The sequence below is a fragment of the Lolium perenne genome, chromosome 6 (assembly GCF_019359855.2).
Source record: "Lolium perenne isolate Kyuss_39 chromosome 6, Kyuss_2.0, whole genome shotgun sequence".
NCBI classification, from domain to species: domain Eukaryota; kingdom Viridiplantae; phylum Streptophyta; class Magnoliopsida; order Poales; family Poaceae; genus Lolium; species Lolium perenne.
In genome coordinates, this window is record NC_067249.2 from 35,595,352 (window position 1) to 35,609,411 (window position 14,060).

At 43.6% G+C, this 14,060-nt stretch overlaps 1 long non-coding RNA gene across 13 annotated transcripts; it reads right to left on the minus strand.

The window, feature by feature from the left end:
• Positions 1 to 468: 468 nt before the first annotated feature.
• On the minus strand, positions 469 to 5,832 carry LOC127308346 (uncharacterized). 13 transcript variants are annotated; one of them, XR_007856440.2, is made up of 6 exons: positions 5,253 to 5,832; positions 5,101 to 5,158; positions 4,399 to 4,510; positions 3,008 to 4,279; positions 1,524 to 2,898; positions 469 to 800 (listed from the first exon to the last, which is right to left on the minus strand). It is a non-coding gene; the product is annotated as an uncharacterized lncRNA (long non-coding RNA). The 13 variants fall into 13 exon arrangements; XR_007856443.2 differs by having other exon boundaries at positions 5,250 to 5,832; XR_007856445.2 differs by having other exon boundaries at positions 5,246 to 5,832.
• Positions 5,833 to 14,060: the final 8,228 nt, after the last annotated feature.

The following is a 14,060-nucleotide window of genomic DNA, read 5'->3' on the forward strand; positions in this document are numbered from 1 at the left end:
AGACATTGTATCGTAGTTAGGCAAACCTGTATCCGGCTAGGACTCTCCATGTAAACCCTAGATCCGTGCGCCTTTATAAGCCGGATCCCGGGAGCCCTAGAGGCACAACCACAACTCGTTGTAACATCGCGAAAGCGCCCAGATAATTCCAGACAACCAGCAGTAGGCTCTGTCATCGTGCAGGTGTTCCGAAGCTGGGTAAATCGCGTACTACCGTCCCGTGTGCACTCCGCCCTATGGCCCCTACTTCTTCTCCCCCTCGTGAGGATCCCTCCTCCGAGGTACCGTCGATTAGGCAACGACACATGCCCAGTGGTCAATCTGAGCGGACCCCTATTTATGGTAACTAGCAGAGACTGGCGCGGCGGCACGCCGCACCTTTCCTGTAGACATGAGCTGAAGAATAAAAAGTATTTATGTTGCAAGCTAGAGTGGCCCTGTGCCCATGTGTAGCTTAGCGTGTGAATATATTCATAAGTGTCAACTCTGTTTTCATTGAATAGAGAAAAGTCAGGCTCTGTTCGGCGCTCGTATTTTACATCAGGCTCCTATAAACTCAACCTCTATTTCTTATTCTGCTAAAGGTTGGCTTTGGCTTCGTCCAATTACTAACTACACAAAAATCAATGTTGATGCCCCGTTTATTGAGTAGACATGGGAGGCGAACAATGCCCTGGCGGCTCCTGATCATAGCGGCAGCGTCCAATTCTCTCCTCGACATCTTGTTGAACGGTGCGATGGTGTGTTGATGCTGAAGAATAAGCCCAAGCCCGCCTTGATGACGTCAAACTTGCTGTTACCTGGGTACAGAAACCAGTAATTATTGGAAGTGCCAAACTGCGAACTCTTTAAGTGCAAAGCCGTTCTCTAGACACTGCACTATCTACAACTTTATTACATAGGATAGAAAAGCTTTGCGGTTTTATAGTTTCCAGAGAGTGAAGAGAGATTGCAATAGTGTGGCTAACGGCCGGGCTCCAGATTAGTTAAGAACAAATGTCACCGTTGGCCTGTGGATGCATGAGGAACCAGAGGCAATAGGCCATGTAGTTCTTTGTGACTGTATGAACATTCTCATATGAATTAATACAATCTCTTTTCCCCCAAAAAAGTTTGAATAATGTATTTATAGTATACCCAAATGATAAGAATAGACCATCACACCAATCAATCTAAACCATGAATTGCCATTATTATGTAGATTTTTCTATATATAGATCAGGAAACTGTACCAAGAACAAAATAGCTCCAATCATAACAGATTTTCTTTATTGACATATGGTAAGAACAAAGTAGCTCCAGTCAAAACAACTCCAAGTAAGAATAAGAATTGGAACAAAGATTCAACAAATATCTTCAATACTATTTTATTAAAAATGGAAAGCAAAATAAACATGTGTATCTAGTTGTTCATATAAAAATATACATGCGTATCTTGTTGGACATATAAAGTCCATGCAAATCTGATAAGCTCAATAACGATGAGTGATGACTATGGAAGGAGCAAGGAGAAGAAGTAATACCTTTCAAGAGAAACCTTCGGCTCGGATTAAAGTGTCTTGGAAGGGCATTCAACAACTCCTCCACGCCATGGATGCAAATTGACAGTAGATGAGTCAAGATACATACCACGAACCATTGAGATAAATTAGCATAATGTACATAATAGTAAATTACCGGTTGATTATCATCAGCAAACTATCCCCAATGATAGTGGCAGCATTTACAAAATCCAACACTTAAGGGAATTAATTTGAGAACAATGCAGAACAGTTAAGCGAAAGCAAGAAGCCAACATGTATGTCAAAGTGTACCAAACAGTACCCAAATACATCGACTTGCCTCCAACAAATCCTTTCCAAGCCTGGTTACATAAAAATAGGCGCGACAACAAAAACTATCACGAACACACAAGAATAAATTAGCTCATACTGGACTGTAGAGAAAATGCTTTAATCAAAAGAGTAATTATCAAGCATAATTTTATCAAACCCAGTTGAACCAATGATTACATAAAAATGCATAAATACAATCCCTTATGTAAGATTAAGCCCTCACCTAAATGCACAAGAAGAATTGGCATGAAACCTCCAGTTTGAAACATGCATCATGATGTTCATAATAATCCTATATATGCATATACAAATCTCACCCACATAAAACGTGACCATACATGAAAGCCATAGGATTATATGTTGGCAAGAATAATTGTGAAAAACACTATAAAGTCCTCCTGTATTAAATGCACCCAAGTAAACGGTTAATCCAAAAATTTCCTTCAGAGAAAGTATGCCATGATTACCTAAAAGATTCAGAGAACAATATGAAATTTGCAAGCAGACCCAGAAACAAAGTTTACTTCCGTGCTCCCACACATTTATTTACTGGAAATTATTCAAAATGCACCTCTCGTTAACATGAGAACTCAGGACTCAGGAAAATCAATGTTTAATAAGCATATCTGCCGACCTATAAGCCATAAGCATAATATCTGGCATTACATGACTAATTAAGCAACTCAAATGCTTTAAATAAGAAGCTCTAAAAACAAATAAACCATGAGTTGAATATTTTGAGGATATAAATTCCAGGAGAACGGAGCTTTATGGTGAAGCCACCCTTGACGGTATGAAAGCAAGATAAATATATCTAATTTGAACATACAAAAGAGGAGAGAAAAGCAAATACTTCAATCATCAATCTATGAGGGAAAAAAAGATCCTATCAGCAGAGCCATACCAAAGAGAACAAGAAGAGAAGGGTGAGCAAATTGGAGTGGGCCAAGGAGCACAACAGGCTCGCCCGATGACCCTCTCAGTGCCTCCCTTGCCGTGTCCTTGGTCTGCCCGAACTTCTCCGCCACCTCCTTTGTGTCCCCTCCCTTTCCGCTTGTCGTCCCTGCACACACAAATCAAATTAAATGGGTGAGCATCACCGTTCGAACTCCGTGAGCGCTCGACCACATGACGAACAAAAAAGAAACACCGTGGCATGAGCGCCAAATTACCGGAGGCGGCAAGCTAGGCGGTCTCCGGAGCAGACTTGACGGTGTGACCATCCTTGCTCGCGGACTCCTCCTTGTGGACATCGCCGACCCTCCCAGGTTGTCTAGGCCAAGCCCTCGGAGATCTTGTGGTCGACCCACCCTGTCCACGACTATCCCTCCCTGCATGCACATCTCAGCCATGACGTCATCCTACGAAGAGCAACACAAGGTGAGAGAGAGAGAGAGAGCAGCAGCAGCAGCAGCCGGCCACCTGTGTGCCTTGCATCCACTCATTTGAAAGCATGATAATTGCTGAAGGGACTAATGCACAAGGCCTGGTACTTTCTTCTGCTTACTGTAAAGCTAATGCCAGAAATATGAAATGCTCTCACCTAAACAGAATAAACATGATGCATCAAATATGAAAGCAGGCATGTCATCCTATGGGTTTTTAAAGACTTCGCGTAGGCTAATTAGCAATTAATAATTATGCATAGTGATAAAGCAGGCAAGCTCCTAGTACCGAGCATGTAGTTTCACTAAGTCTACCAAAAAAAAAAAAGGTCAGAAGGGTTATATGGTTATAAAGAGCTTTGGTACGCATCATCTGAATTACTATTCAATTATAGCTACACTGGAAAATTAAAACCTGCAAACCATGAAGATAAAATAGATATGACTCAATAGTCAATATGCTTTCACTAACATCTTCATCTTGGGTGGAGAAATTTTGTAAGTTAAATAAGTTATCTGAGTAGAGTAGAAGCACAGTATCTTTCATGAAGACCACGGGCATGAACATATTCTTACATTTGTACTTCTGCTTTCTGATGTTTTAGACCAAGGATTTTATTAGATGAGCACATATGTATAGACAACAATTATCTTTTTTTAATCATGCATCTCAACGCGTGCGCCGAAGGAAAAATAGTAAGATATTGATGAAAGATCTTAACCCCAACATAATAGTTGTTTAGTATCAATAAAAAGAATAGTAAGTTGACTCAATTCCACAACTATAAAGTGAACGATATACGTCCTCCTACGAAAAATATGAAGGCAAAAAGTTATCTGAAAAGATATAGATTGAATAGGTAAATACATAAGTCAATGAATATTTATCAAGCGTAGTTTGCCAAAGAAGAAAAACTGAAGAGTAACAAATCAAAGTTAACAGAAGCATCTTACTCGTTTGTACCGTCTTCTCACCAAGTACTTGTTCACATATCTTAGCAGGAGGGAATAGCGATTTTTTGAAATGGAAACCTAAGAAAAATTCATCAATCGGCTATCCTGCAACGCCATACAAACATAGGGAATAATGAGCATAAGACTTCCCTTCGTCCTAGTTAATTTGGAGATACAAATTTGAGCCCTGAGCTTGGAACTGTATTGTGTATAGGGCACCTCACCTATTTTCTTGTTAAGATCTCCATAACTTGTGGAAAGGTATCTTTCTTCTGCAGACATACTTGTACTCAGGTTACCATCCTTTGGCTAGATAATCTCTACATTCAGTGGGATCTGCACATGTGGGAGGGCGTTAATAGAAACACATAAAGATATATATACATATAAATTATTTGTTCTATGCAAATTATTTAGAGCTCAGTGGTTTCTAAGTAAGAAAATTCAAGGGAAATAAAGAACAAATGGCATACACAACATGGTACTTGCAACAACTAACTAAGAAAGTTCAGGAGGTAATTCATAGCTGGGTGTTTTTTGTCAGGAATACATAGCTTTGTTTTATTTGGTTCTAGCAAAAGGTCAAACTACGAAAATTCAGGAGGTAAAGAAAATGGCATGCACTTTATTCTATCAAGGTGTAGCTAATAACATTCAGGAGGTAAGGAATAAATGGCACGCACAGCTTCGTTCTATAAAGGTACATGTGTCCTTTGACATTAGTAGAAAGCATATTTTTGACGCACTTTCACACAGATAGTTTAATGCTAGTCTGACAGTATACACATGCATTATTCACTGCTTGATATTTCCCTTGTTGCTTTACTGTTAAGAATCAAGATATTATATTTTCATACTGCAATTGGATGTAGTAAAATACTGCATCCAACAGTCTAAAATTTTCGATCAATGTAAACTATGTTTACCGTTATGGATCTCATGTAGCTCCTGTTCTGGTTGCCGGCCCTGTTCCTCCTTCAACACCTGCAATGTGCTGCACAAAATCAGAGAGATCCGTGGAGGGCAGAGAGCGTATGGTAGGACAGAGGCGGCGGTTCAGTCAGTGTCTACCGACGACCTCAGGTAACAGACACCCCACGAATCCAGGCACGGGCTCCTCATGGGCGTGCGCCGGCCGCGGCCGCTCCACCTGCTCCTACATAGAGCACAGGCGGCATAGATAGGGGTACACATGCAGAGAGAGGACAAGGGGCTCGCCTGTGTTGTTGGGGGCACAGAGGAAACCCGATGGTGCTGGAGGGCATGGATGGGAGCTGGTCGGGGAAGATGGAGGTCTACGGCTCGGGGCGGTGACGGTCTATTTGACCGGCATGTTACAGATCTGATTCCCAAAATCTTGGTGTGGGGGATGAACATGCTGGCTATATGGTCAGCTTGGTGCCGCCGGCGACGACCCGACCTCGTATTTCCTCTTCTCTCTCCTTGATCAAAATGCGACAACCCCTAGGCTCATCTGGGGAAGAATTCATGGCAAGGGATAGGGGTGGAGGCAGAGCAAGGCGAAGGCGAGGCTGATTGATACGGGGAGAATCATAGGGGAAGATGAAGCAGGGCGAAGCACTCGACATGATTTTTCTAGAACAAACAGTGGCAAGAAGAGAGAGTCAAAGCGGTGGCAGACAAAACCTGAAACTGAAAGTGATGCTGGCCTACCAGCAAAAGGTAAAAGCCACATAATAAGGGACCATCAAAACGCAAGGCCAAATCTCACGCGTGCCAGCACCGCCCGAACGCACACGCGCCAGCAGCCGCCCAATCCACAAACAACCTGTAAAATTGGTAGAGAGCACCGAAGCTGCACACAAGCAGAACCCAGCAAAAACCAACTAATCCAAACAACATACGTGTCAGCCCCACGTAAATTCCCAGCAAGTCTCAAAATTATGATAAAAAAGATGTTGGTTCCCGGTTAATATAGTAGTTATATTTTGTATGATCCAATTTCATAAAAGTTAAAAGAGGAAACTTAAAAAACATGCACGTGGTCACGGTAACGCGAATAAAAAATTAGCCTGGCCAAACCTGAGCGGCCACAGCTCATGAGAACCTTCATGCCAACATGGTCTCACGTAGATGCCTAATGATTACTTTTCAAAATAAATTTAAAAAGCTATAATTTTTGGGTCGAATCTCGAAATTATGATCCGCTTTCACTTTCGGGATCCTGATGACGAGTTCTTCAAAACTAGTTCTCATTTTCATATGTTCTGATGAAATTCTTTGAGAAGCAACTTTGATATGTGACAGAGCAACTTTCGTTCGCAACAAAGCAACTTAGATGCATGACGAAAAAGGTAGATTCACATATGGAAATGAGAACTAGTTGGGAAAGTTGGATACTGATGATGTGAAGTTTTCTACCATCAATCCGAAAATTGTCTACTGATGATGCGAAGTTGTCTACAGTTATTGGGAAGTTGGATACAAAGTTGTGCAACATAATTGCACCGTCGGGCTCCGAAGTTGTTCTATGGGGCATCAAAATTGGTTTATGATGCACCAAAATTGCTCTATCAGTCACCAATATTTTGCCGCTGGGCACCAAAGTTGGTTTGTTGGGACCAAATTTCCTCTATTGAGCACTGAAAGTTACGCCTTCGGGCACCAAAGTTGTATCGTTGGGCACCAAAGTTGTGTTGTCGGGCACCAAAGTACATGAAAAAAAGCAACTTCGGTACATGACAAAGCAACCATAGTAGTCAACTTTTGCAGCGATACACAACTTTGGTACAACGGTAGGCGACTTTGCATAGGGTTAGGAAACTTCACACCAACGGTAGGAAACTTCAAAGCAGTCAGAAGCATTATAGGCAACTTTGCAATGACGAAAAGCAACTATTGCAACAAAGTTGCTAGGATGACTCGGTCGGCATGAGCGGGGGAACGGCTGACTCGTCCGACGTGGGGGTGTTTCGGAAAGAAACGCTAGCTATGCAAGAGCCACCAAATGTGGGCCGATGATACTTACAAATATGCTCGTTAGTGGCGAGGGCTGGTATGGCTTGCTCGGCTACATTATTGTTGCGATCGACTAGGGCCAAATCTTGTGAAGTACATCATGGGTGCGGCTAACGACCTAGAGTTGCTTGTCTCATTTTTTTTCTGCTGCATTAGGAGTTGTTGATGCAGCCGTTGCGAAGCCTACCATCGTTGTGAATCAAGTGTTTTCGTTGCACACCAAAGTTGCTTTGCCGCACGCCAAAGTTATTTTGATGTACAACAAGTGCTTTCGTTCGCAACAAAGCAACTTAGATGCATGACGAAAAAGGTAGATTCACATATGGAAATGAGAACTAGTTGGGAAGTTGGATACTGTTGTTGCGAAGTTTTCTACCATCAATCCGAAAATTGTCTACTGATGATGCGAAGTTGTCTACAGTTATTGGTAAGTTGGATACAAAGTTGTGCAACATAATTGCACCGTCGGGCTCCGAAGTTGTTCTATGGGGCATCAAAATTGGTTTATGATGCACCAAAATTGCTCTATCAGTCACCAATATTTTGCCGCTGGGCACCAAAATTGGTTTGTTGGGACCAAATTAGCTCTATTGAGCACTGAAAGTTACGCCTTCGGGCACCAAAGTTGTATCGTTGGGCACCAAAGTTGTGTTGTCGGGCACCAAAGTACATGAAAAAAAGCAACTTCGGTACATGACAAAAGCAACCATAGTAGTCAACTTTTGCAGCGATACACAACTTTGGTACAACGGTAGGCGACTTTGCATAGGGTTAGGAAACTTCACACCAACGGTAGGAAACTTCAAAGCAGTCAGAAGCATTATAGGCAACTTTGCAATGACGAAAAGCAACTATTGCAACAAAGTTGCTAGGATGACTCGGTCGGCATGAGCGGGGGAACGGCTGACTCGTCCGATGTGGGGGTGTTTCGGAAAGAAACGCTAGCTATGCTAGAGCCACCAAATGTGGGCCGATGATACTTAGAAATGTGCTCGTTAGTGGCGAGGGCTGGTATGGCTTGCTCGGCTACATTATTGTTGCGACCGACTAGGGCCAAATCTTGTGAAGTACAGCATGGGTGCGGCTAACGACCTAGAGTTGCTTGTCTCATTTTTTTCTGCTGCATTAGGAGTTGTTGATGCAGCCGTTGCGAAGCCTACCATCGTTGTGAATCAAGTGTTTTCGTTGCACACCAAAGTTGCTTTGCCGCACGCCAAAGTTATTTTGATGTACAATAAAGTTGCTTTGTCGCACATCAAAGTTGCTTGTTAAAAAATTTTGTCGAAACATATGAAAATGTGGTCTAGTTTTAAAGCTCTCGTTGTGAGGATTCTAGAATTGAAAACGGATTATAATTTCGCCGCATGGTTTAAAAGTTACAATTTTTTTTTAAATAGCACATGATATCAGCTAGCCATTTCTTTGACTGGACCCACGGTTAGCTGTTGTGTAGTGCGCCCCTCGAGACTTCGATTTGGCACGCACATGCTCGGAAGAATTCAGGCATATATTAAGCACTATAGTTTTTATGATGAAATATCGTGGATGTAGGTGTGGTAATCTCACCGCAGACAAAGTAATCAGCCGACTACTGGTTACAAAATCTGTAACGAAAACACACACATACACTGAAATTAATATATACAAAATCATCCTCCCTTTAGAGCGTTGGAAAATCCAAAATTTATCTGCACGTGAAAAAACCTAATCGTCCCATAGGGATGTTCCCTCATCCAACAGTACATCATATGCACACAACCTGCAGCAAAATTCAAACACCATACTAAAAACATTTCATCCCCATAACTGAAAATACAGAGCTGGATTTTCTGCGGTAGAAAGCTGACAAAAATCATATACAGTGTGCCAGGGTTTGCTTCTAACTATACACATATTTTTTGCTATACAGTACGAACTACACACCGATTAGCAACTAAGAACAACAGTTCATGGTACAAAATTGGCAGGTGACATCTGGAAAACAGATGAGGACGACACATATAGTTGCCACGAGGAAACATATGGACACGGTTCAACGAGGAAATAGCTCAAACAACCACCTTCGTTGTTGATCTCTAGCTGTCGAGGGTACTTCTCGGCAATGCCTTCCGTTTGGGGCTTAGGGTAGATGGAATCTTGTAGGCTGACACGAGACATCGGTTATCAAACAAGCGGGAAAAGCGATTTACCCAGGTTCTCGATGAGGTAAAACCCTTACGTCCTGCTTGTCTGATCTTGATTATGAAAATATCGGGTTACAATGGGGTGCCGAAGGTTTCGGCTGTGATCTCGTCGAGAGGCTAAGTTCTACAGGGACCTAGCTCTGGACTTAAGGTGGCTAAAATTGCTAAGATTGCGTGTGTCCCTCGGCAGCCCCTCTCCTGGCCCTTATATAGGGAGCCATGTCTCGAGAGATCTGTCCGGGTACGACTAGGTTACAAAGGACCCTAGTTCTAGACTTTTCCTGTATTCTTCGTCTCTTTGTCTTGTTCTTCAAGGAATCTTCTTCGGCACCGACGTAGTAGTCCACCTTGTCATCGAGTGTCTTCATGGGCCTCCAGTTGGGCCGTACAGGATAGGGCAATAACAGTTACCCGAAGGGTAATGCCCACGTCACTAGCCCTCCACCCACCTCCACACGGCCACACAGATCGATATCAGCAACTCACCGTGCCCCTCTCCTCGCCCTCGACCCGCCTCCACCGAATGATTCATGTGCTAAGCCACTCACCACGCCCCTCTGCCCGCCCTCGACCCGCCTCCGCCGACTAATACGTGTACTATGCAACCCACCGCCCTCTCCACCCATCAGAATCAAGCACCACCGAGCTCCTTCCCGTCACTGCCGCCCACCCACCGGCCCAACCCCACACCCACCCATAAAACGGAGAAAACCCGTCTGTAAATGAAAAAGGGGAAATACCGACAAGAAAAACCAACCATACAAAATCAGACAGGAAAAGCTCGTGACTTTTTCTCGCGAAACCACAACACGACCTCAACTCACAAGTGAACGGCCGGAGATTCGACTGGCAACCAAAAGTGAATCAGTCGATAAACTTGTAGCAAACCCGTATTTTATTGGTCAAAGTTTTAGTTCAAAATATAAAGTGGCCTTACATATAAAAATGGAGGAAGTATTTACTTTTCAAATTTCGTACACACTTACTACATCCACTACTTACCTACAAATCATTTTTTTTAATAATTTCCTAAAACCTGAAATACGATTTTTAAAAAATATATTGACTTTTTATACGAACCCACCTCTTCACGTGGGTGGCTTCCTATTAGTGGCTTCAAAAGTGAGTTCACCTCACATTCGGTTGCAAAAATGCGCCCTACAATAAGAACCCCACCCAAGAAATTTCTGGAATGTCCATGCTAATAGAATTTTAGAGATACCTATTGCTCCTAAGGGGATGCGAAATTTTGTGGCTTGGCACCACACGAAGTCACGAATCTTCGATCGGTTTACCACGAGGAATGGGACTATCAATTTTGACGTCATAACCCTGATGTAATGAGTACTATAAGTTCTCAAGGCACTCAAGTGTGGAAGAAACTATGAAAATTACAAATTCCGTCAAATATCAAAATCTTTGCATGGAGATCTTTGCACGCCTTAATACCCTGCCTTGGGGCTTTAGCAAATAGACACACTGGATCCTCTAGCCAATGCCAGATATGCAATATAGGCTGCGAGGATATTCTACATATGGTCTTCACGTGTCAAGGGCGCAGAAGTCTGGGAGAGGCTCTGCATTGGACAAACAATATCGAATGTGCTACAATCTGATCAATCAGGTCCTTTGTTAGTGGAACCCATGATTCTGAACTTAAGCTAGTGGGCATCGATAGGAGGAATTGGTTTGGCAGAGATTATATACTTGCTAGAGCATGGTTTACATGGTGGGAAAGAAGGCAAATTATGCATAGTGAAACTCTTCAACCTACTACACACATAAGTGCCATGTCAATTGGGGTCCAAGCTACCAATTACTGGAGAGCAAGAAAGAAACCAGTTGACAGGAAGGAATCATGGGTGCGCCCTCTGGTAGGTACAATAAAGATCAACGTGGATGTTGTTTTTGACATGGATCAAGGTAGAGGAGGCATGGGAGCGGTAGCTCGAGACTACAATTGCAAGTTTATGCTAGCAAGTTGCAAGGAACACTAGTAGGAAAACCCTTATAGGCAAAGCTTAGTTCTGTGGCGCACCGTTTTGAATGCGCCACAGAAACTTATTTTGTGGCGCACCAGCAAGTGTGCGCCACAAAAATAGCTTATTTTTGTGGCGCAAGGCTGAACCGTGCGCCACAGAAATTATGTGGGGCCCACATTCTGCCACCACGAATTATTAGGGTAGGTATTTCTGTGGCGCACGATGCTTTCTGCGCCACAGAAATAACTGTTTCTGTGGCGCACTGGCTCTGGTGCGCCACAGAAGTAGATATTTCTGTGGCGCACTTGTGCTGGTGCGCCACAGAATTAGTGTAAGTTATATCATCCCCGTACCCCTCCCCTCCCCTCCCCACGCCCGTACGTTCACCTCCCCAGCTCCCCTCTCCCCCGCCGCCGCCGCCATGGTCGTCGCACTGGCCGTCGCCGCCGCCGCCTCCTTCCTCCGCGAGGGCCGCATGCCGCCACGCTCCACCCATCCCCGCCACCTGCAGCACAAGCCGCTGCGGCGTGGAGGAGGAGGGGCCGCCGCATGGAGGAGGAGGGGCCGCCGCGTCAAGGAGGAGGAGCCGCCGCGTCTTCCTCCTCCTCCACCCCTGCCGTCGTCGTCAACCTCCTCCTCCACCCCTATCGTCGGTGAGCTCCACCTCTCCCCTCCCCTCCCTCCTCCTCCACCCCTGCCGTCGTCGTCAACCTCCTCCTCGATCCACCCCTAGCGTCGGTGAGCTCCACCTCTCCCCTCCCCTCCCTCTTCCTCTACCCCTGCTCTGGATGTGTTGATGTTGTGCTCGATCTGGATGCTCTTGTGCTGCTGTTGTTCTCTGGATGTTGATGCTGCTCTGGACAAAATTACAGAGAGGATGGTTGAGCAGATGTTTATCCACTGTTGGCCTTTATTCTTGGGTAGCTCAAAGTGTCATGCACTTACTGGATCATCAAATGTTTCCCTTAATTTGTCCCTGGTTGCCTCCTTAATTGATGCCTTATGATCCAAATTACTATATTATTGGATTGAGTGATATGGCTACTGCTTGTTTGCTCTCCAAATTACCAAGTGATGAATATATAATCCCTTTGGAGCATCTGCCCCATGCTATATATGTGTATTTGACCATGCTTATGATGGATTTCTTTTAAGGACTCTAGCTAGATTAGAGGGGAAAAAGTTGCTGCTTTGTTGCCTATGATAATGGATCATCAAATGTTTCCCTTTGTCCCTGGTTGCCTCCTTAATTGATGCCTTATGATCCAAATGATCCAAGTCCCTTGCATGATCCCATTTGTCCCTAATATTGCTTAATTAAGATGAATAAATTCCCTCTAATCACCATTTGGAGATCAAGACTAGTTCTTGATATCCATTAGCTAGACTCCAATATTAAAAATGTCTCCCAAATATGGAGACAAACATTTTAACATTACCCCAATGTTATTTCTCTCAAATTGACAGTTTCTGATGGTATGCTTGCTCCTCACTGTACTTTATCAATTCCCTACTGATCCTAAGTACCCATGAATATCTGGTGGTGTTCTTCTGCTGTTTAGTTACTGTCAACACATGTGTTTGCATGTGTGTGTGAGCTGCTTGTAGTGTCACTTGACTATTCAAGTTTCAATGTTGGTTACTTTTCCTCTAGTGCAAGAAATGGTTGAGCAGATGTTTATCCACTGTTGGCCTTTATTCTTGGGTAGCTCAAAGTGTCATGCACTTACTGGATCATCAAATGTTTCCCTTAATTTGTCCCTGGTTGCCTCCTTAATTGATGCCTTATGATCCAAATTACTATATTATTGGATTGAGTGATATGGCTACTGCTTGTTTGCTCTCCAAATGCTATATATGTGTATTTGACCATGCTTATGATGGATTTCTTTTAAGGACTCTAGCTAGATTAGAGGGGAAAAAGTTGCTGCTTTGTTGCCTATGATAATGGATCATCAAATGTTTCCCTTTGTCCCTGGTTGCCTCCTTAATTGATGCCTTATGATCCAAATGACCCAAGTCCCTTGCATGATCCCATTTGTCCCTAATGTTGCTTAAGATGAATAAATTCCCTCTAATCACCATTTGGAGATCAAGACTAGTTCTTGATTTCCATTAGCTAGACTCCAATATTAAAAATGTCTCCCAAATATGGAGACAAACATTTTAACATTACCCCAAGTGATTTACTTGTCGATGATTAGATGGTTGGTCGATCACTCGTACACTCGGGGGTGGAGCAAGTGAGGCTTGGTGTGATGGCACAAATATCAATATCTTGTGCATCCTACCTGGCCTCACTTACTCCATCCCTGGATGTTAATATTTGTTTCGACCAACAAAGTATGAGGCATTCCATTTAGTTGATACCAATTGGCTCTTTCTTCCATTTTAGTGCCGATGATTAGAATGTTCGGTCAACTGTACACTCCGGGGTGTCGCTAGTGAGCCTGGTGTGATGGCACAAATATCAATCTCTTGTGCATCCTACCTGGCCTCACTAACGCCATCCCGGGATGTTCATATTTGTTTCGACCAACAAAGTATGAGGCATATGATATCTAGTTGAGATACCACTTGGCTCTTTCTTCCATTTTAGTGCCGATGATTAGAATGTTTGGTCACCTATACGCCGCAATATATTTTGTAGATGAGCCCCCCTTTCCCTGGCCACCGTTCCGTGAACGAGTCCTTGACGAGACAACAACGCCGACATGCCTCTCCGGCGCAGCACCACTTTTC